A 22,016-nucleotide genomic window follows, 5' to 3' on the forward strand; every position below is an offset into this window, starting at 1 on the left:
CATTGGCCACACTTGACTTTCTAAGAAGTTGTGCCAGTTTCACAGATGCACCCTAAGATTGTCCATCTCTTCACGCTCTTACTGCGAAATGGTATAACAGCTTAAGTGTATGGTCATATTTGCCATAAGTGTTACACTACATGAACTAACTGGGTTTTGTTTCTGGGGGGTGGGGGCCACTCAGAGGTGCCCAGGACTTCTGGGTGCTCTGGGCTCAGGGATCAAACCTAAGTACACAGCACTAAGTACTTGGTACTGTACCCGACTCAACGTGAATTCAACTTTCAGATTTTGCTGGGTGATTAGAAAGTTAAGTACAGATGCAGCAAAAGGAAGCCAGGATGTCCATAGAAAAAACTTTGAGGGTGTGTCCTAATGTTGACTAGCATTTACTAAGAGTCAAATACAGGGCTCCAATTTGATAAATTGTTCTGCTGACTCAAGGGCAAATTAGGACAACAAAGCTTTCACTGCCTTCTTGAGCTCCCTAAAGGGAAGGAGACTTAGCCAAGGTAAAGCCATGGTAGCCCCAAAGCCATAGGTGCCACCCAGGGAGAAACAACAGTGATGGTTAAAACATCTTGGGGAGGACATGTGGTGAAGCAAAGGCTGTGAAGACTGTCAGAAGCTCCTGGGTTATGTCTGGTAAGGTGCCTACGCAACTGTTGAGGTCCAAGTTGAACAGGATTGTCAAGTAGTACTTAGAACTAAGTAGATGTTAGTGCTGGCTTGGTGGCATGCAGGGCAGTCACTATACAGCCCTCATTTTTCTTTTCTAACAGCCAGACTTTGGCTTTAAATATAGCCGAAGCACAAACACACCTAAATCCAAACTGCCTAACTGATGTTTGAACATGTTGAGATGCTTCAAGTAAGCTTTTTATTTTGGATTTTGGGGGTCATAGAAGGTGCATGTGCTGGTATTGGAATTTGGGCCCCGTGTATAGCATATGCGCCAACCCATTGCACTGTCTTCCTGTTTTTTGGCGGGGGGGGTTGGTTTTGATTTTTGGATCACACCCAACTGTGTTCAGAGCTTACTCCTGGCTCTACATTAAAGGATCACTTCTGGTGGGCTTAGGATTTTATGGGGGCCTGGGGACCAACCAAACCTGGGTCAGCCACATGAGGCAATAGAACAATCTTTTCAACTACTTGAGTTCTGATGGCTAGCAGTAGCACGCTTGTTTGTAGGACTTGCAAACTTAATTGTGCTTGCCAGAAGTGGCTCACTAAATGTGCTCAAGCACACGTTTAGTTGTTGTGCACACATAACTTCGTGCAATTTTCTGGAGATAACATACTTAGTTTTCATGCACCAGATGGATGGTGCATGAAAGATCAGATTTAGCATGTGGGTCAGTGAACTTGTCTGCAAGGCTGGCACTCGTCTACTGAATTCTGGGCCTTTCATCCGGGTTTCTTTTATTTTTAACTATTAGAACTACTATTAGATAGTTATTACAGTCTTCATTATATAGTGCCATGTCTTTTACTGGGAGAGGATTAAAAATAGGGTAAGCTTGACCTAAAAAACACTGCAAGTCAAGGCAATTTTATTTTGATCTCTGCTGTTATAATCATTGTTATAATCTTATTCATAAATTGATTTGTACTGCCCCTTGACTTTGGGAAGCAACTGTGCTAGAAAAATGGAAAGTGCTTAGAAGTATATGAGTTTGAATACTTTGGAAAGAAATGCGACACTAGACTCTGGTGATGTTACTGTGGCCCATCTGGCCCAGTAGGTTCTGAAAAGGTTGCCTTTCCCTCCCCTCAGACCGTACCTAACTCTATGCTCAGGAATCATTCCTGGTGGGGCACAGGGGACCATAACAGGTACCAGGGATTGAACCTACTCAGCTGTGTGCAAGGCAAGCAATCTGCCCATTATATGATCTCTCCAACCTGAAAATCCCATTTTTTTTTTTAAACAGGAGAGAAATGATTAAAGTACAATTAAAGATGAATATTTTGAGGACAACATGTTTATTTGACTATTAATTACAAGTGGAAAATCGTTAATTACAGATGAAAGTAATCACAAAACTATTGGAAATATGTTTAGCAAGTGGAAGACAGTTAATATTTGGTATATCTGCATAAATATGATTATTAAAATGGCCAGTGTGAAAGGATATTAATGTGAATTTTTTTCAAAGTATTGACAAGGTACTAAAAACCACATTTTGCTTTAAAAAGTAATGGGAGGGGTTGGAGTGATAGCACAGCGGATAGGGCGTTTGCCTTGCATGCGGCTGACCCGGGTTTGATTCCCAGCATCCCATATGGTCCCCTGAGCACCGGCCAGAAGTAATTCCTGAGCGCATGAGCCAGGAGTAATCCCTGTGCATCGCCGGGTGTGACCTCCCCCCCCCAAAAAAAAGGAATAGGATAAGGCAACTGGGATAGAGAAAGCACCACTATGACAATAGTAGTTGAAATGATCAATCTGGATAAGAACTGAGTGCTGAAAGTAGGTAAAAGAACAAAGATACCCTTAGTATCTGTATTGCAAACCATAATGCCCAACTGGTGGAGGGATGGGTGTTGGAATATTGTATGACTGAACCCCATTTATGAAAAACTATTTCACGATGATCCAATAAAAAAATAAATAATGGGATATAAGTGCATGTGAGTAGAGAAAAAAATGGAAGGATATGCATCAGCGTTTTAACGTTTATTTCTGGGGAGTTTTTTCTTTAACTTCCTTTCTTTGCTCGTACTTTTTTGGTAGTAAGAAAGTTTATGAAAAAAGTAGTATGGCATTTTATTGGAATTAACTTTAAGTACCATTGATAAAAGTTTAAGAAAATTATGAGACCAAGCTAACTTACTGTCTAGTTAAATTGTACCTGTGTAAAAATAAATGGCTTAAAAAGACTCAATTTAGAGGGCTGGAGTGATAGTATAGTGGATAGAGTGTCTGCCTTGCGCATTGCCAACCCAGTTTCTATCCCAGACACTCTATAAGATTTCCGGAGTCTGCAAATAGTGATCCTCGAGCGCAGAGCCTGGAGCAAGCCTTGAGTCTAGTTAGGTGTGGCCCAAAAATCAAACAAAAAAAAGCCCAAGTTCAGACACGGCCAGCAGAGGGCAGTAAGAAGTTGGTAATAGTGAGAGGCCTATATGGAAAACAACACTAACAGGAAACCCTGGGTTGCCATGGCACAAATTGCCTCCCCTTTGGAAAGGAATTTTCATTTCTTCTTTTGTTTTGGGGCCACACTGGGTAGTGCTCAACCTTACACTCAGGGATCACTCCTGGTATTGCTTGGGGTTACCATATGGGGTGCTAGGGACTGAACTGAGCTCTGGTTTTAAGTCTTCTTACTGTGGAAGTGATTCTCTCCCACGCTGAAGATTGTTGGGCTTTACTGCTTCTGGTTGATTTTATTTTTGATCTTAGTATAACACAGTCAGTTCAGAATACTTAACTGAGGAGGTGGTTTCTTCATACGCTTCAGGAAGCTGAGGTGGCTGTAGTTATTTTTTAGACAACTAATAAATTGAAATGACCATATGCCAAAGGAAAAAAAAAAAGGATTTTATCTCTAACATACTGGGTAGCAACATTTTTTTGTATATGTCATTCTTTTTCACTGTAGTGGAGGTTTTCATGAAGACCCAACCCAAAGTTTTTAGAAAGATCTAGACCTGTTCTGAAAAGTGGGTACATGTCAGGCTGTTTCACCTGGAGGGGGCCGAGTGAGACCCCTCCCTGCACCCAAGGGACCCAGCCCCGGCAGCTGACAACCTCCAGAACCCAGCTGCTGCCTTGCTCACAGCCTCTCTCCACGCGTTTGGCCTGAGCATCACCCACAATTGAATCTAAATCTGGACCACGATGCCGCATTTGCGGCTGTGCAATACTTCAAACCACACACCCTACCCGAACTCCACGATTACAGCACCAAATTTGATAGTGTTCAAAGTAGGAGGCAACCAATTTTAGAGAGAAAATATATATATTTTCCCCCCAGATACATATATAAAGAGCACACAAAGCTCAACCTTTAACTATGTTAGTGATCTCTTATAGAAGGGCTTAATGCTCCCTGGATGAAAATACAACAATCTTCACATTCTTTTCTCTAAGGATACTTTTTTGTAGCATTTTTGGCGTTTTTTTTTTTTTATAACAAACAACACAAAATATATTATTTCGGTTCTGCTTTGGGGCAGGGATTGAGGTTCAGGTTGGAAACACCCGAAATATGGTGGTGAGAAGGTGTAATGATGGTGGGATTGGTGTTTGAATATTAAATGTAATCAAATATTGTGAACTACTTTATAAAATAAATTTATTTTATAAAAAGCAGGTATATTTGGACCAGGGCTGCTTAAGTCTACTTTCAACCCCTTTTCTTGAGAATGCAGCATGGGCAAACTCCCCTCAAGACACCTCAGATTCATTATGTGCTTGATTTTGAGTTGATATTTTGGTTGTTGCATGTGCAGAAGCCTGTTTCCCCCTCCGCCCTCATTCAGTGAAACGACCCTGCATGTTGTAAGAACTATTCAAAGGCAACAGATGTATTTTGAAGATGATAATCTCCACAGGGTAGTTTCATGGGCTCACAGTCTTGCTTCGTGCTGTATCTTAGAACAGTGCTCAATGTGAAAGGTACTCAAATTGTTGGATGAATAGATCTGACTGACTTATTTAGTGAACTAGTTTTAATTTGAGAGCCTACTCTCAGGCTTAAGTCCCCTGTCTCTTTTGTGCTTTGAATTTCTCATGTTCCTTTTCTTCTGGCAACAAATACGAATCTTTCAAATTGGGCCTCTTTTTAGACCCATACAGTGCCAAGTGGTCTGAACTGCATTTCTCTCCAAGTTCACTCTGGGGAGCAGGGCAGCAAAGCATACCCTATCACAGTATGGGGAACACAGCTCTCAGAGTCTGAAAAAATAATTTTAAAAGCCATTTTGAGACCTGGGAACAGTAAAAAAAAAAAAAAAAAAAAAAAAAACCACCCCAATTCAGGGAAACTATTTTTACACTGCAATGATTTCTTTTTGAAGCCTGTTTATTGAGACATATGCCAACAGCATAGTATTCTATAAGTGACGTGAGTTAAATCTTACACAAATGTTGTATTTGTCTTTTTATTTTTCCTTCTCTCCACCAAACTGCCCCCAACTAAAATTTACAAACGGATATAAAATTCCTGTTTGTACCTGGTTGGCTTGTTAGAGAAATACTAAGTAAAGAAGCCTGTGACATATCATAGCACTGCTACAGGTTAAAAGGAGCAAAATGCACATAAAGAAATTTGAGTCATAAGGGTAAAATAAAATATTAACATACGAAGGACTACATGCTTAAAACTCTGTCTTTAAGATTTGGTTTTGGGGGATACTTGGTGAGTTCTGGGTTCAGCAGATGTTTCACTAAATGGGTACATGTTGTGTCTTGCTGGGAGGTACTTAACCCACACATGGGCCGTAAATGGACACAGTTATGTGTTATATGGGAGCCGGGGGGCAACAAGATGTATAACTTTAAAGGAAGTGAAATACGTTATACCACAATCCACAGTTTACATTTTGAAATAAAATCCAGTTTAAAGTTTTGTATTCTGAATATCTGTCAAGTAGAATCTGTTGTAACTCTGTTATTTACAATAATATCAGAAGTGAAGTGACCACCTAACTTGAACCAGGCTATAATGCAGATGCAGAACTGAGGGCCCTCTGCGGAGAGGAAACAATGCATATTAAATCGTTTTGATTTTAAAATAACCAGATCAAGGCATATAGAGCATGCTCGTTGCTACCTTTATGGCTGCCTAGTGTTGTCGTGTGAAGTCAGTCAAAGCATTCCAGGTTGCATTGCTCCCATCTGGCATGCGGGGGGAACAACGCAGGACAGATGTGAGTTTTGTTAACCTTCAGTTTGAGTTTGAAACTATCACGTTGTGTGTGGGTACACAAGTAAGAAAAATGCTGCTCTTCAAGGAAATGCCGATGTTTTCATGAAGTGCTGGGTCTGTGCTCCCGTAGCCGTGGGTAACAGCAGGCCTGGGCTGAAGCCGCAGCCCGCCCCACCTGGGGATCCCAGGACCCTCCAGCAGAATGGCAATATCGTTTACTTGCGGTAAGTGAAAAAGTGTCAAAAGCAAGTGGTAAAAGAAGAGCAAAGAGCTAGATGTCGACAGAGAGGCAGGAGAAAAAGTGTTCAGGGATTGAACAAATTCACACTATTAAAATGCTAAAGAATGATAGATACAGTGATCTTTCCAATTTGATTTCAGGAAGAACAGTAATTGATATTAAAAAACATTAGTTGGACATAAAGTTGAACAAATAAAAAATAAATGAATTATTTTAGTTATGGGGTTTGTTTTGGGGGCTTCCCCAGCACTGCCACTGATTTTATACTGGTCAGTGCTTGAGAGATCTTGCAATGCTGGGGATCAAACCTGGGGCCTTATGCATGCTAGGCTTACTCCTGCCCTTTGAACTCCGTCTCGGCCACAAGCAAACTAAATATGAACTGACTGGCTCACTTTTTTCCCCTCTCGTGGGGTGGTTTGGGTCACAGCCAGCAGTACTCACGGATCACTCCTGGTGAGTTCAGGAATCAATGTGGTGTACTGGGGATCGAACCCAGGTCAGCCACATGCAAAGCAAATCTCTGCTCACTGAACCATCACTTTGATAGGTTCACTTTCATTGCACTGAGTAGAATGTAATAGTTATTTTCCCTGGTTTTTAGACAGTCACATCTTAAATACTACCTTATTGATACAAAAACACTCAGTTGAACTGGCCTTCAGTGATAAGCTTGCCAATTTGTGTGTGTGTGTGTGTGTGTGTGTGTGTGTGTGTGGTGGACAGGACACTAAGATATATGGAGGGAAGGGTTCACTCCTGAGAAGAACGGATGCTAAAAGATGCTAAAGTGATATGTATGATACCCAACCAGTAACAGCATCATAAACCACAGTGCCTAAAGGATAAAAAAGTATTTGCCACAGAGACAGCAAGTGGGGTGGGAGGAAAACAGGATGTGATGGAGGGAGGTGGACACTGGCAAAGGGACTGAGGTTGAAACATCGTATTCCTGGAACAATATCAAAATAACTTTGTAATCATGGTCACTCAAAAATTAAAAATAAACCACTCAGTCTTTGTTAGTCTCTAGACTTGTATCTGTGCAATAACATTTTCTAAGAGCAACAAAACCAAATTTGATCCTACTCAGTGGTTTTAACTTCATCTTTCAAATAAGGCATTCAGACTTAGAAATTGAAAGCAAGTTTGGATGAGAGATGAACACTCTTTTTTTTATTTAATTAATTAATTTATTTTTAATTAGTGAATCACCGTGAGGGCACATTTACAGATTTATACACTTTTGTGCTTATGCTTCCCTCATACAAAGTTCGGGAACCCATCCCTTCACCAGTGCCCATTCTCCACCACCAGTAAACCCAGCATCCCTCCCACCCTCCCCAATCCCATCTCCCCCCACCCCACCCTGCCACTGTGGCAGGGAATTCCCTTCCGTGAGAGATGAACACTCTTTATTTTTTTCAAATTTGGGGACCACACCTGATGGTTCTCAGGGTCTGCTCCTGACTAGGTGCTTGAGGGTCGTTCCCAGTAGTGTTGGGGAGACCATTCAGTGATCAATATCAAATATGGAATCTGATATGCAAGACAAAACATGTTCTGTTCTTTGAGCCCATAAGCCCGAAAACTTAGGGAAAAAATACATTCAAAAACACTTTATATAAACTGGAAAACAACCAACCAAGCATAGATCCTTCCAATATATAAATGAGTATTAAAAGTAAAACTTATGTAGAGTTCAGTGGGAAAACCTAAATACTGCTCCCTGTAATTTATAATTCTCTAATTTCTGTCTTGATACCTTGATTACAAATAAATAATAGATATTTCTCTTATTCTGGCATTCTGTACCTTAGACAGTTCCCCACAGGCTTCAAATCACCATAGCATTGTAGCACTGTCATCCAGTTGTTCATTGATTTGCTCAAATGGGCACCGGTAACATCTCCATTGTGAGGCTTGTTATTACTGTTTTTGGCATATCGAATATGCTACGGGTAACTTTCCAGGCTCTGCCGTGCGGGTTGGATACTCTTGGTAGCTTGCTGGGCTCTCCAAGAGGGATGGAGGAATCGAACCCAGGTCGGCTGCGTTCAAGGCAAACGCCCTACCCGCTGTGCTATCTCTTCCATTTGATTTTAATATTTGTTTTTTTGTTTTCAGTTTTTGGACCACAGGAGCACTGCTCAGGGGTTACTCCTAGCTCTGCACTCAGGAGTCACGCCTGGTGGGCTTGGAGGACCATATAGGATGTGGGTGATTGAACCCAGATTGGCAGTATGAAAGGCAAACACCCTACCTATTGTACTATCGCTTTGGACCCTGATTTTAATCATTTCAGTCGGGTATACTTGGAAGCACTTGCATGGAATTCTGGGCTCTATTTTAGACAAACCATTAAGTATCAAAAAATTCTATTTTTGAACCATAATTTCTACACAAAGTTATTTATTGCAAAATGGGATACAATTTAGAGAATTAAAAAAATTAGAATGCTCTGTATAATGACACTATGACATTACTTTTGGGGGCAGGAGTTGGATCTGAGAGCCACAGATGTGCCAGGGTGTACACCTGGTTTGGTGATGGGGTGTTGCTTCCTGAGGGTGAAAGTGAGACTGTATGTGTGCTGGGAATTAAATCAGGGCCAGCTGCAATCCGGGCCTTCACCCCATACTCTCTTTCCAGTCCATTAGTAACATTCTTTAATTCTGTCTCCCAGGGTAGCCACCATCATCATCATCATCCCGTTGATCGTCAAATTTCTTGAGCTGTCTCGGTAACATCTCCATTCGTCCTAGCCTTGAGATTTTAGCAGTCTCTCTTTACTCGTCCTTCCCAATAATGCCCTATAGGAGGCTCTTTCAGGGTCAGGAGAATGAGACCCATCATTATTACTGGTTTTTGCATATGAATACGCCATGGGGAGTTTGCAAATTTCTCCCATGTGGCCAGGAAACTCTCAGTAGCTTGCCAGGTTCTCCCAGAGGGAGAACTAGGCTATAAGGAGCTTGGTTTTAAGTCTCTGGATGTTGGCCATTGGTGGGATTACATGGCGCTGGGGACAGTCCCTAGGTGTGACTGCCTAGCTACTGGAAAATGGGAAATCTGGATGGAAGAAGTCCAATCCCGATTCGAGCAGGCTTGGAGGTCTCAGTCCCAGGTCCCACACACCTGGCTTCCTCTGCTGGTACTTTCATGCATGAGGCTCATCTAAACGTGTGGAGAGGAGCCTTGAGCATGGTTGTGGCTAGGCTCCAGAGGTCTTTGGCCGAAGGAGCTCTGCTTGGGGTCGGGAGGGGGAGAAACTGAAGCCCACCCCCTCCAAGGTGCCCCGGGAAATAAGACACTTAATAAGACACATAATAGGACACTTAATAGGACACTTAATAAGACACACAATAAGACACTTAATGCCCATTTTCCATAATTAATGCACCATATTTGATGGGATTCCAATATGGTGTGAACCATAGGAACACCGGTACAGGACCCTGGCAGGGAGGCCACGACCCCAACTCAGGTGGCCAAAAGCTCCCAAGCCTGGAGGCCACACATCTAAGCAGGTAGGCCACGCCCCAATCCAGGGGATGTGGCCTCTAATCCAGGGGGTGTGGTCTCCCTGTCAGGGGCGTGGCCTCCCTGCTGGGGGCGTGACATTCATGGTGTGGGGTGTGGCCTCCAATCAAGGGGGAGTGGCCTTGGTGCGGGACTTGGCCTCCAACCAAGGGGGCATGTCCTCCATCCTGGGGACGTGGCCTCCCTGCTGGGGGCATGGCCTCCCGGCTGGGGGCGTGATCTCCAACTATGGGGCATGGCCTTCTTGGAGAGAGGCATGGCCTCCCTGCTTGGGGGCGTGGCCTCTTGGGGTCGTGCTTGAGGGTGTGACCTTCAATCAAGGGGGCAAGGCCTCTAACCTGGGGGCGTGGACTAGCGATTGGGGGCATAGCCTCCAGGCTTGGGGGCATGGCCTTCTTGGCGGGGGGCGAGACAGCTGGGCTTGGGGGCGTGGCCTCCCTGCTTGGGGCATGGCCTTCTTGGCATGGGGCGTGGCCTCCCAGCTTGGGGGCGTGGCCTCCAGGATTGGAGGCGTGGCCACCCTGCCTGGGGGGCATGTAGAGGTGTTCCCATGGTTCACACTGTATCAGAATCCCATCAAATATGGTACATTAATCATGGAAAATCGGTTTTAAGTGTCTTATTATGTGTTGTGTGGCCTCAAGCGGCCATTTGGTCTGGAATGCGTCCTGGAGTGTGGTGGTGGCTGGGAAGTGGAGGTAGTGGAGGTAGGCCGATAAGGTATTTATCTGGCTCTGGTAGTTGGGGTAGTCTGCGTGTGATCCCTGGGGTGTCTGAGATTGGGGAAGGCAGAGAGAGGATCTCTGTTTCTGGGTCTCGTTGAGTCTGGAGTCCCAGGTCACAAAGTTCTGCTTCACCTGGTTCTGTGTGGCTTCACTCATGCATTGGCTCGGCCTGAGTGTCTGGAAAGTGGCTTGGAGTGTGGCAGTAGCTGGGTAGTAGAGGTTTGATTTTTTTTTTTTCTTTTTGGGTCACACCTGGTGATGCACAGGGGTTACTCCTGGCTCTGCACTCAGGAATCACCTCTGGCGGTGCTCAGGGGACCATATGGGATGCAGGGAATCGAACCCGGGTCGGCCGCGTGCAAGGCAGACGCCCTACCCGCTGTGCTATCACTCCAGCCCCAGAGGTTTGATTTTTTTAAAAAAAAATTTATTAGTGAATCACTGTGAGGTACAGTTACAAATTTATGAACTTCCGTGCTTGCATTTCAATCTTAAAGGGATTGTTTATGCATCCCTCCACCAGTGCCCATTCTCCTCCCCCAATGTTCTCAGTATCCCTCTAACCATCCCCATCCCCCTGCTTCTGTGGCAGGGCATTCCCTTTTGTTCTCTCTCCTTTTGGGTGTTGTACTTTGCCATGGGGCGTGGCCTCCACCCAGGGGCCGTGGCCTACCTGCTTGGGGACATGGCCTACTTGGCGTGGGGTGTCACCTCGCGGCTTGGGGGTGTGGCCTTTCTGTCAGAACATGTGGCCTCCGGACTGGAGCAATAGCACAGTGGGTAGGGTGTTTGCCTTGCAAGCGGCCGACCCGGGTTCGATTTCCAGCGTCCCATATGGTCCCTTGAGCACTGCCAGGAGTAATTCCTGAGTGCATGAGCCAGGAGTAACCCCTGTGCAACGCGGGGTGTGACCCAAAAAGAAAAAACAAACAGAACACGTGGCCTCCAATCCTGGGGGCGTAGCCTCTCTGGTTGGGGGTGAGGCCTCTTGGTGCGGGCGTGGCCTAGCAGCTGGGGGCGTGCCCTCCAGGATTGGGGGTGTGGCCTTTGTCGGAATGTGGTTGACCTCCAGTCCGGAGGCCACATGTTCTGGCCTTTCTGATTGGGGGCTTTGACCCTTCTGTCAAGGGCGTGGGCTCGAATCCTGGGGGCATGGCCTCTCTGCTTGGGGGTATGGCCGTCATGGCATGGGGCATGGCCTCCCATGATGGGAATGTGGCCTCCCTGCTTGGGAGCTGTGGCCTTCTTGGAGTGGGGCGTGGCCTCCTGACTCAGGGGTGTGGCCTTTCTGTCAGGGGGCGTGCCCTATATTCCCGGATTTGTGGCCTCTCTGCATGAAGCGTGGCCTCCCAGCTTGGGGGCGTGGTTTTCCGCCAGAGGGCGTGACCTCCAATCCTGGGGGCGTGGCCTCCCACTTGGCAATTATGGTAAATGATCAGTGGTCTCTTTGCTCTATTCTTGTTCACGTTTTTCTTTTCCCCTTCTCCCCTTCCATTACTGGTGTGATGACTAGAGGTCGTACACATCCTGGCCGTGGGTTTTGCAAGTTTGGTTGTGTTACTTGCTGGGGACTGTATGACTAGTTGAGGCGCTTACACATGTGCTCACCTGGGATGTACTCCTATAATTGTGCTCCTGCATATTCTGATTGAAGTGCTCTCCAGGGTCACAGTGGAGCTTACATATACCATGCTCGCCAAGGTCACACATCCTGTCTGCTGCGCTCACACTTCATTTTCAGTTGCAGTACTTTCACACACCTCACTGGTGGGCTGGAAGAACATTGTACTGCTCAGAGCCCCAAACAGCAGACCTGCCAGGGTTGTGCTCTGTACCCAGGGGCTATGCTGGTTCTTAAACTTCACACCTGAAAGACAGGTTTTATGCCTTAGAGCTATCCTGGGTTCTGGTTGGATTATTTAAGCTAACTATACAAGCTAACCACAGTGTGATTTTTCTAGTTTCGTCCTATGTTGTGGAGATGTGATGTCCTCTCAGAGAGAATTTGGACCAGGACTTTAGACCTGCCATACCAAGACTTTTCCCACTGAATATACAACTTGCAGATAGAATCTGAAATTTTAAACTGGAAGGGTCTGATCTTGTTGAGTTCCCTTGTTTTCTAGCTGGGAAGTCAGAGCCACAAATCCCAGGAAAGGCCAAGGAATTGGAATGTGGGAAGTAAACTGATCAAGAATAGAATTTGTGGGGATGAAGTGATAGCACAGCATGTAGGATATTTGCTTGGCATGCAGCTGACCAGGGTTTGATTCCTGGCAACCCATATGGTCCCTTGTGCACCACCAGGAATGATTCCAGAGTATAAAGCCAGGAGAAACCCCTGAGCATCACCGTGACCCAAAAAGCCCCCCCCCAAAAAAAAACTAACAAACCCCCCCAAACCCAGAATTTTAAATTTTGTTTAAGATATAAGTATTTTATATTTAATGTATGTAGAAAAATAATATCTTGCAAACTGATGTGTGTATATTGGTGAGAAATATAAGTGATGAGAACCATAAACATGCTTTGAGCCCATAAACAACTTTTCATACCAGAAAAATATGCTAACACTGGTGATTGATGGCTTTCATTAGAAGTATATACAGATGTACATACTTCTGGTTTGTAGTGCTCTTCACAGTAGTACAATCCAGCTATTGCTGGAGCAATAGCACAGTGGGTAGGGCATTTGCCTTGTACGTGGCCGACCCGGGTTCAATTCCTTCATCCCTCTTGGAGAGCCTGGCAAGCTACCAAGAGCATCCTGCCCGCATGGCAGAGCCTGGCAAACTACCCATGGTGTATTCGGTATGCCCAAAACAGTAACAACAAGTCTCATAATAGAGACATTACTGGTGCCCGCTCAAGCAAACTGATGAACAATGGGTTGACAGTGACAGTGCTACAGTGCTACATCTACAGATGTGGAAGAATGCTTTCAAAGCAAAAATGTCAAGAAACCATCCTCAGGCTATCTGTTTCAATCTCGTGTGCTCTGAGTTTACTGTACAGTATTTTCCTGATCTGCCTTTCCTCCATAGAACCCATGCCAGCCAATACCAGGGATGCAGAGTGGAAATCAAGGATCTGCAAGAGACTCTTTCGGAGTCTTTGATACATAGGTGAATGAACAGGCCCGAGGATGTGTGTGTCACTAGAGAGAAGTAGTTCTGAGAATATAACTTGTGTAGGGCATATGCCCAGTGTGTGCCAGGGCCCATATTAGATCCCTTGTCATGTCATGTTCTTGCTACTCTCTAGCACTAATGGTATTTTATTGGTGAACCTTGAGCAGTGCAGGGTGTGACCATATATATATATATATATATATACATATATATATAATATATGTTAATTCAGGCAAAAAGAGAGAGAGGGAAAAAAAGAAAAAATTAGAAAAGGGAAAATGAGGAGCACTCTTTGTCTTTGAGTGATTTGAAGAAAACCTGCCTTGATGTGTATAATAAGGACATATTTTTCAAAAGAGTGCAGTGCCATCAAATAAAGTAAATGGGCTGGAGAGATAGTATACTGTTTAAGGGCTGCCTTGTATGCGGTTGACCTAGGTTAAATCTGACACTACATATGGTTCCCCAAGCAATGCCAGGAGTGATCCCCAAGCACTACTGGAGATGGCCTTCAAACAAAATCTCAACTAAAATAGATAAGTTAGTCTGAACTTTCAGACTGTTCATAAATAATTTTATGTGAGAAGTATTGTCTATCATTGGTTGGTAGGGAAATGAATATTATTTATCACTTTATTTATAGATTCTTTTTGGCATTGAAGGTTCTCAGGATTTATTTACTCCTGGCTCTTTCTTAGGAATCACTCCTATTGGTGCTTGGGGGACTATATATGGTTTCGGGTAACAAAACACAGGGTCAACTATGTGCAAGGCAAGCTCATTAACCCTGTACTCTCTCTCCTGTCCCAGAATAAGACTTTTTATTTGGGGGCTGGGATAAAGCTGGGTGGTGGTTGAGGTGATCACTCCTGGCAGTACTAGGGAGTTGTTAGGGATCCAACTCATGCCTCTAGCTGAACTACTTTTGAAAAAAATTCTTTCTTCCTACATTCCTTCTTCCCCTTCCTTCCCTTCCTTTCTTCTTTTACTCCCACTCCTTCCTTTCCTCCCTTCCTTTCTTTTCCACTCACCCTTTTCCTCCCGCCCCCCTTCCTTCTTTTCTTTTCCTCCTGCCCCTTCCTCCCTTTCCTTCCCTCTGTCTCCTTCCTTCCCACCCTCCATTCTTCCTTTCCTTCTTTTTTCTTTGCTTCCTGTCTTGTTCCCCTGTCTTCCTTCCCTTCCCTTACTTCTATCCTGCAGGGACCTTACCTAGAGAGGGTAGGACTCTGTGCCTCAGGGCCATGCTGTTTAAAGAATGCAACTCTCATAATGCTTCAAGTTTTCCACCCTGTTCAACTGTGTTCCTAGCCATGAGATTTTCTTTTAAAAAATACTGGATTAAGTGTCATTTTTTCTGATACACTTATCAAAATGTTGCTGATATTCTTACAGGAAACCGTCTCTTAAGAATCTCTTGACATAAAGCATTATTATAAATGGGGAAAAACTAAAAGATCCCTCTAAGATCATGCACAACAGAAGGTTGCCCATTGTTACCACTTCTATTCAATGCAGTACTGGAGGTACTTGCTATAGTTATAAGGCAAGATATAGATATTAAAGAAATCAGATAGGAAAGGAAGAATTTAAGCTCTCACTATTTGCAGATGGCATTATACTATACTTAGAGAATACTAAAAACTCTACCAAAAAGCTCCTAGAAACAATGGATTTATATAGTAGAGTGGCAGACTACAAAATCAATACTCAGAAGTCCATGGCTTTTCTATATTCAAATAATGAAAGAGAAGAAAGAGATATTAAAAAAATCCCATTCCTCAGAAAATTAAGTATGTTGAAATTATCTTAACTAAGGAGGTAAAGGACCTATATAAAGAAAACTACAAAGTACTATTCCAACACATCCCATGCTCATAGATTGGGAGAATTAGCATTGTAAAAATGGCAATGCTCCCCAAAGCATTATATAGATTCAGTGTGGTCTCTTTAAGGATACCCATAACATTTTTCAAAGAAATAGACCAAATACCCCTGAACTTTATAGGGAACAATAAACCCCCATGAATAGCTAAAGCAATCCTTGGGGAAAAAAATATGGGAGGCATCACCTTCCCCAACTTCAAACTGTAGTACAAAGAGGTAGTAATTAAAACAGCATGGTATTGGAACAAAAACAGACCTGCAGACCAATGAAACAGAGTTGAATATCCTGACACTCTCCAATATATGAACATTTATCCTTGATAAGGGAGCAAGAAGTATCAAGTAGAGCAAGGAAAGCTTCTTCAACAAGAGGTACTGGAAAATGGGAAGCTACATGTGAAAAAATGAACTCAGACCTTTTACTAACTCCATGCACAAAAGTCAGATCAAAATGGATAAAAACCTCAATATCAGACCTGAATTCATAAGGTACATGGAAGAAGACGCAGGCAAAACCCCCATGACACTGAAGCTCAAGGCATCTTCAAAGATGAAACACCACTGACCAAGCAAGTGGAAGCAAAGATAAACAAATGGAACTACATGAACTTAAGAAGCTTTTCCACCTCAAAATAAATGTTTTCTGAGATACAAAGGACAGTTCATGGAATGGGAAAAATTATTTACCTAATGCCAATCTGACAAGCGGTTAATATAAAAACTAAATGAGACACTGGTAGAACTTTACAAGAAAAGCATCCAACCCCATCAAAAAATGGGGAGAGGAATTGAAGAGAAGCTTTATCAAAGAAGAAATTTGAATAACCAGAAGGCACATGGAAAAATGCTTTACATCACTAATCATCAGGGAGATGCAAATCAAAACAACGAGACATTATCTTACATCACAGAGACCGGTACATATCTAAAAGAACAAGAGCCCCAGTACTGGTGTGGAACCAGACAGAAAGGGACTCTCCTTCACTGTTGGTGGGAATTTCTACTTGTCCAGCCTTTTTGGAAAGCAATATGGACATTCCTCAAAACTAGAAATTGAGCTCCCTGTTGACCCGGTAATACCACTTCTGGAAATATACCCTGGGGGCCCAAAAACACAGAGCAGAAACATCATCTGCACTTTGATGTTCATTACAGCACTATTCATCACAGCCAGACTCTGGAAACAACCCGAGTTCCCAAGAACATGTGACTGGATAAAGAAACTATGGTACATATACACGATGGAATGTATATATACATACCAAACTATGATACATATACACTGTGTAGCTATTAGCAAGAATGAGGTCATGAATTTTGCTTATAAATGGATTGACATGGAGAGTATCATGTTGAGTGAAACGAGTCAGGAATGTGACAGGTTATAGACTGCATTCATTTGTGGAATATTATATATATATATATATATATAAACTAATATCCAAGGTGAGACTAAACAGGTGCCAGGAGGACATGTCAATTGTTCAAAGCTTGCCACACAAGGATGTGTATTGGGGGTGAAGGGCACAGCAGGTAAAGAGATATACCTGATAACCTTTCATTATCTGTATTGCAAACCATAAGGCCCAGAAGGAGAGAGAGAGGGAGAGAGAGAAAGAGAGAAAGAGAGAGAAAACAAGAGGAGGAGGAAGAAGAAGAAGAAGAAGAAGAAGAAGAAGAAGAAGAAGAAAAAGAAGAAGAAGAAGAAGAAGAAGGAGGAGGAGGAGGAGGAGGAGGAGGAGGAGGAGGAGGAGGAGGAGGAGGAGGAGGAGGAGGAGGAGGAGAAGAAGAAGAAAAAGAAGAAGAAGAAGAAGAAGAAGAAGAAGAAGAAGAAGAAGAAGAAGAAGAAGAAGAAGAAGAAGAAGAAGAAGAAGAAGAAGAAGAAGGAGGAGGAGGAGGAGCAGGAGGAAGAGGAGGAGGAGCAAGAGCAGGAGGAGGAGTGTGACAGGTGGTGGGATAAAATTTGGAAAACAGAAAGGATTTTCTTGACATAGGGATACTGGTAGAGAGGCTGATGGGCATATTGGTGATGATGGTGATAATTTGGTATACAAATAAATTATTAATTTTTAAAACTTTACTTTTTATTGAATTTCTGTGAGACACAGTTATAAAGCTGTTCATGATTTGGTTTTAGTCATACAATATTTTAACACTTGTCCCTTCACCAGTGTACATTTCCCACCACCAATGTCCCCAGTTTACCTACTGCCCTCTTCCCCTGCCCCCCAGAGTGCCTCAATGGCAGGCACTTTTCTTCTTTCTCTCCCTCCCCCGCTTCTTTCTCATTCACTCTCTCTGTGTGTGTCTTTGTCTCTGTCTGTCTGTCTTTCTCTCTCTCTCTTTGTCTCTCTCTCTCTCTCTTTCCTTTTGGGAATTATGGTTTGCAATACAGGTACTGAAAGGTTACCATGTTTATTTCTTTACCTACTTTCAGCATGCAGTTATTGTACAGTGATGATTTCCAACTATCATTGTCATAGTGGTCCCATCTCTATGCTAATTGCCCTTTCCCTAACCCCACCACTTGTGGCAGGCTTCCAACTGTTGCCATAGAAGTTAGTCCTCCTAGCGTCCGCCATGTTATTTAAGGAGGTATGAACTTGGTGGTGCGAGAAGAAAAAAAAAAGAGGTATTAACTTGCAACAAAGGGACATGTGGGCAATCTCCGGCCGGGGGGCGATATCGGCGCACTTTACACCGAGATGCGACCCGGTTGGCCACACGTCTGTGCCACTGCTCTGATGCTGCTCAACCACGATCCGGAGGTCAAAAGTATTACAGGCCGATATCCCTAATGAACACAAATGCAAAGATTCACAACAAATACTAGCAAATAGAATCCAACAACTCATCAAAAAGATCATACACCCTGACCAAGTAGAATTCATCCCAGGGAAGCAAGGATGGTTTAACATTCATAACTCAATATAATGTTCCATATGAATAAAAAAACCATATGATCTTAATCAATAGATGTAGAAAAAGCATTTGACAAGATCCAGCATCTATTCATGATAAAAACTCACAACAAAGTGGGAGTTGAAGGAACTTTTCCTCAATATAGTAAAAAAACACCTACCACAAGCCCACAGCAAGCATTATTCTCAATGGAAAAAAATTAAAAGTCTTTCCTCTAAGGTCAGGCATAAGACAAGTTTGCCCATTTTTGCCATTTTTTATTCAGTATAATACTGGAAGTACTTGCCATAGCAGTTAGACAAGAAGATATCAAGGGCATCCAGATAGGAAAGGAAGAAGTCAAGTTATCACTATTTGCAGATGGCATGACACTATACTTAGAAAATCCTAAAAACTCTACAAAAAAAGCTCCTAGAAACAATAGGTTTGTTTGGTAAAGTGGCAGGTTAAAAAGTCAATACCTAAATGTCCATGACTTCCTATATGCAAATAACAAAAGGGAAGAAAGAGATATTTAAAAGACAATCCTGCCCACAATTGTGCCTCAGAAAATCAAGTATCTAGGGATAGGCTTAAAAAGATGAAAGACCTTTAAGAGAAAACTGAAGACTATAAAAAAAAACCTACAAAGCACAAGAGCTAGAAGAGGACACTAGGAAATGGAAACACATCCGCTGCTCATGGATCAGGAGAATTAACATGGTCAAAATGGCAATACTCCCTAAAGCATTATACAGATTCAGTGAGGTCTCTAAAAGGATACTCATAACATTTTTCAAATAAATAGATCAAACACTCCTGAAATTAACTGGAACAATAAAGTCCCACGAATAGCTAAAGCAATCCTGGGCGGGGGGTGGGGGACGGAAAGATGGGAGGCATCAATTTCCCTAACTTCAAACTAGTACAAAGCAGTAGTAATTAAAACATGGTATTGGACTAAAGATAGAACCTCAGACCAAAAGAATAGAGTTGTATATCTTGACACATATCCTAAAATATTCATTAATTGAATATTTAATAAAGGAGTAAGAAATATGAAGTGGAGCAAGGAGAGCTCCACCTCAAGGAGTGGTGCTGGGAAAGAGAGAGAGAACTCAGACCTCTCTATCTCATGCCAGAAATGAAAGTCAGACCAAAATGGATTAAAGGTCTCAATATCTCAATATCATATCTGAATCCACAAGGTACATGGAGGAAAATATAGCAGAACCCTCCATAAGAGTGACTCTCAAGGCATCTTCAAAGATGAAATACCACTGACCAAGCAAGTGGAAGCAAAGATAAACGACACTCATTAAGCTAAGAAGCTTCTGCACCTCAAAAGAAATAGTAACCTAGATACAAATTTTGCTAGATACAACCTAGATACAATTTTGCCCACAGAGTGGGAAAAATTATTTACCCAATACACACCTGATAAGGAGTTAATATCAAAGATACATAAGGCACTGGTAGACATTACAAGAAAAAAACACCCAACACCATCAAAAATGGGGAGAAGAAATGATCAGAAACTTCCTCAAAAAATAAACACAAATTGTCAAAAAGCACATGAAAAAAATGCTCTACATCACTAATCGTCAGGGAGATGCAAATCAAAACAACAATAAGATATCTCACACCACCGAGACTGGCACACATCCCAAAGAACTAGAACAACCAGTGCTGACTGTGGGAAAAAAGGGCTATAATTTATTGTTAGTGGGAATGCTGACTGGTCCAGCCTTTTTGGAAACCAATATGACATTCCTATAAGTAAATTTAATATTATGATAACCTAAAATATAATAAAAATTTAAATATTAAAAAATTAATGAGCATAAGACTCCAATTTTTATCGTAGACTAGAATGAAGTTCTTGTTTAAATTCACTCAACTCCAACTGCATCAACACACTAGTGTCACTAGTGATTTTATAGCAATAATAAGAATAAAAGAAAAACTTTGTTTAGAAGACATGGGACTCTCTGGTGAATATTTTCCATTCTGAATAGAAATGAAAAGAAATTTTGGATAAGTTTATATCCTTATTCCCAGGCTTTGGTAAAAATTCCACGTAAGACAAATTTCAGCTTTTCTCTTCGATGCACTTCTCTAAATATTTCTAAGTTTGGGATTCACTGGATAGGTATAAATTAAAATCCAATACGTATAATTATTTTTAATGCTTTATTTATGTTTTATTTTACAAAGAAGATAGTTGAAGTGTAGGTCATATGAAAACAATATTCAGAAAAATAAAAACTACGAAGTTAGTGTTTAAGACTCCAAAGCTTCCCTAGAATAGCTTCTATCAAAGGCACATTACCCTAATAAGGGGAATGGCATTACAACTCTGAATGTAGGTTGTATACATATAGAAGTCGTATAGAGAGAGGTGTAGGACTGTTCTCCCCAAATTGTTCTCTATTGAGGCCAGAAAGATAGCATAGCACAGTGGGTAGGGCGCTTGCCTTGCAGTCAACCTGGGATCGATTCTGGGTACCACATATGGCCCACCAATCCACATTTTTGGGTAACTCCTGGTCACTGCTCCAGGAGTAAGCCCTGAGCATCACCACATATGGCCCCTAAAAAACCAAAAAAAAAAAAAAAAAGATAGGTATTGTAAATTAATAGTAAGTCAAAGCAATTTTAATTAAAAAAGTCATCCTATTTAGGATAAATAAGGAAATAACTATTCGGAGTAAAATTGATTTGTTATCCAGAAAAAAATGTATAAAAGTGGCAGCAACCCCCAGTTCCTAATTTTACCCTATTCCACTCGCTGGGCATTCCTTGTGAGGGGAAGGCGGCACCTTCTGCACAGTGAACGGGAGGTGGCAGCATTGTCGCGGCAGTTGCGGCAGAAGCTCGGGACGCTTCCCCGACGGGCGAGGCGGCGGTGGGCGCTGTCAGGAGCGGAGCGGTGGCAGCAGGTGCTCCCGCCTGTCCCTCCGGCAGGAGACAGCGGAAGCAAATGTGAAATAAAACTGCCTAATGCCTCTGAATGCGGCAACTTTTTACGCATATTTTGCAATGTAATGGCCCCTTCTCTTGTAAAAATGAAATGGGTCAGATGTTGAGGTTTTTATGGATTTATAAAGTTGTGCATGCCTAACAAAGAACTTGGCTCCACAGCTGTGGAATTTTTAATCTCTTATTTTATTTAGTCATTATTTTGAGAACATTAGACACTCGTCTTCCTTATTTATTAAATTTCTAAACGTAACTTATTTATTTATGCTCTAATTGATTTGATTTTACAGGTGAGCAAATAATAGGGAGCAAGGCCAAATAATTTGAACAACATAATTCTAAGGGTATTTTAATCACAATAAATAAGTAGCCTGAATTTCAGATGACCAGACGTGCATGAGTATCGGTATCATAAGGTTTGCTTCAATGTCAGTGCAACAGAGAAAAGACTAGTCTGGGAGTCCATGGACCCCAAGCTTCTCAAGGCTCAGTTCTTTGAAAATCCAATTTGGTAGCTGTCCTTGAAGTTGTCCTTGACAACTTCCAAGTAATGCAAATCTGTAAAATGAAACTGGGATGTATTTTGCTAAAATACTTTAAAATAAAAACATGTGTAGCACTGTAGTCTCGTTGTTCATCGATTTGCTCGAGTGGGCACCAATAACGTCTCCATTGTGAGACTTGTTACAGTTTTTGGTGTATTGAATGCGTCACGGGTAGCTTGCCA

Source organism: Sorex araneus, chromosome 4, assembly GCF_027595985.1.
Source record: "Sorex araneus isolate mSorAra2 chromosome 4, mSorAra2.pri, whole genome shotgun sequence".
NCBI classification, from domain to species: Eukaryota; Metazoa; Chordata; class Mammalia; order Eulipotyphla; family Soricidae; genus Sorex; species Sorex araneus.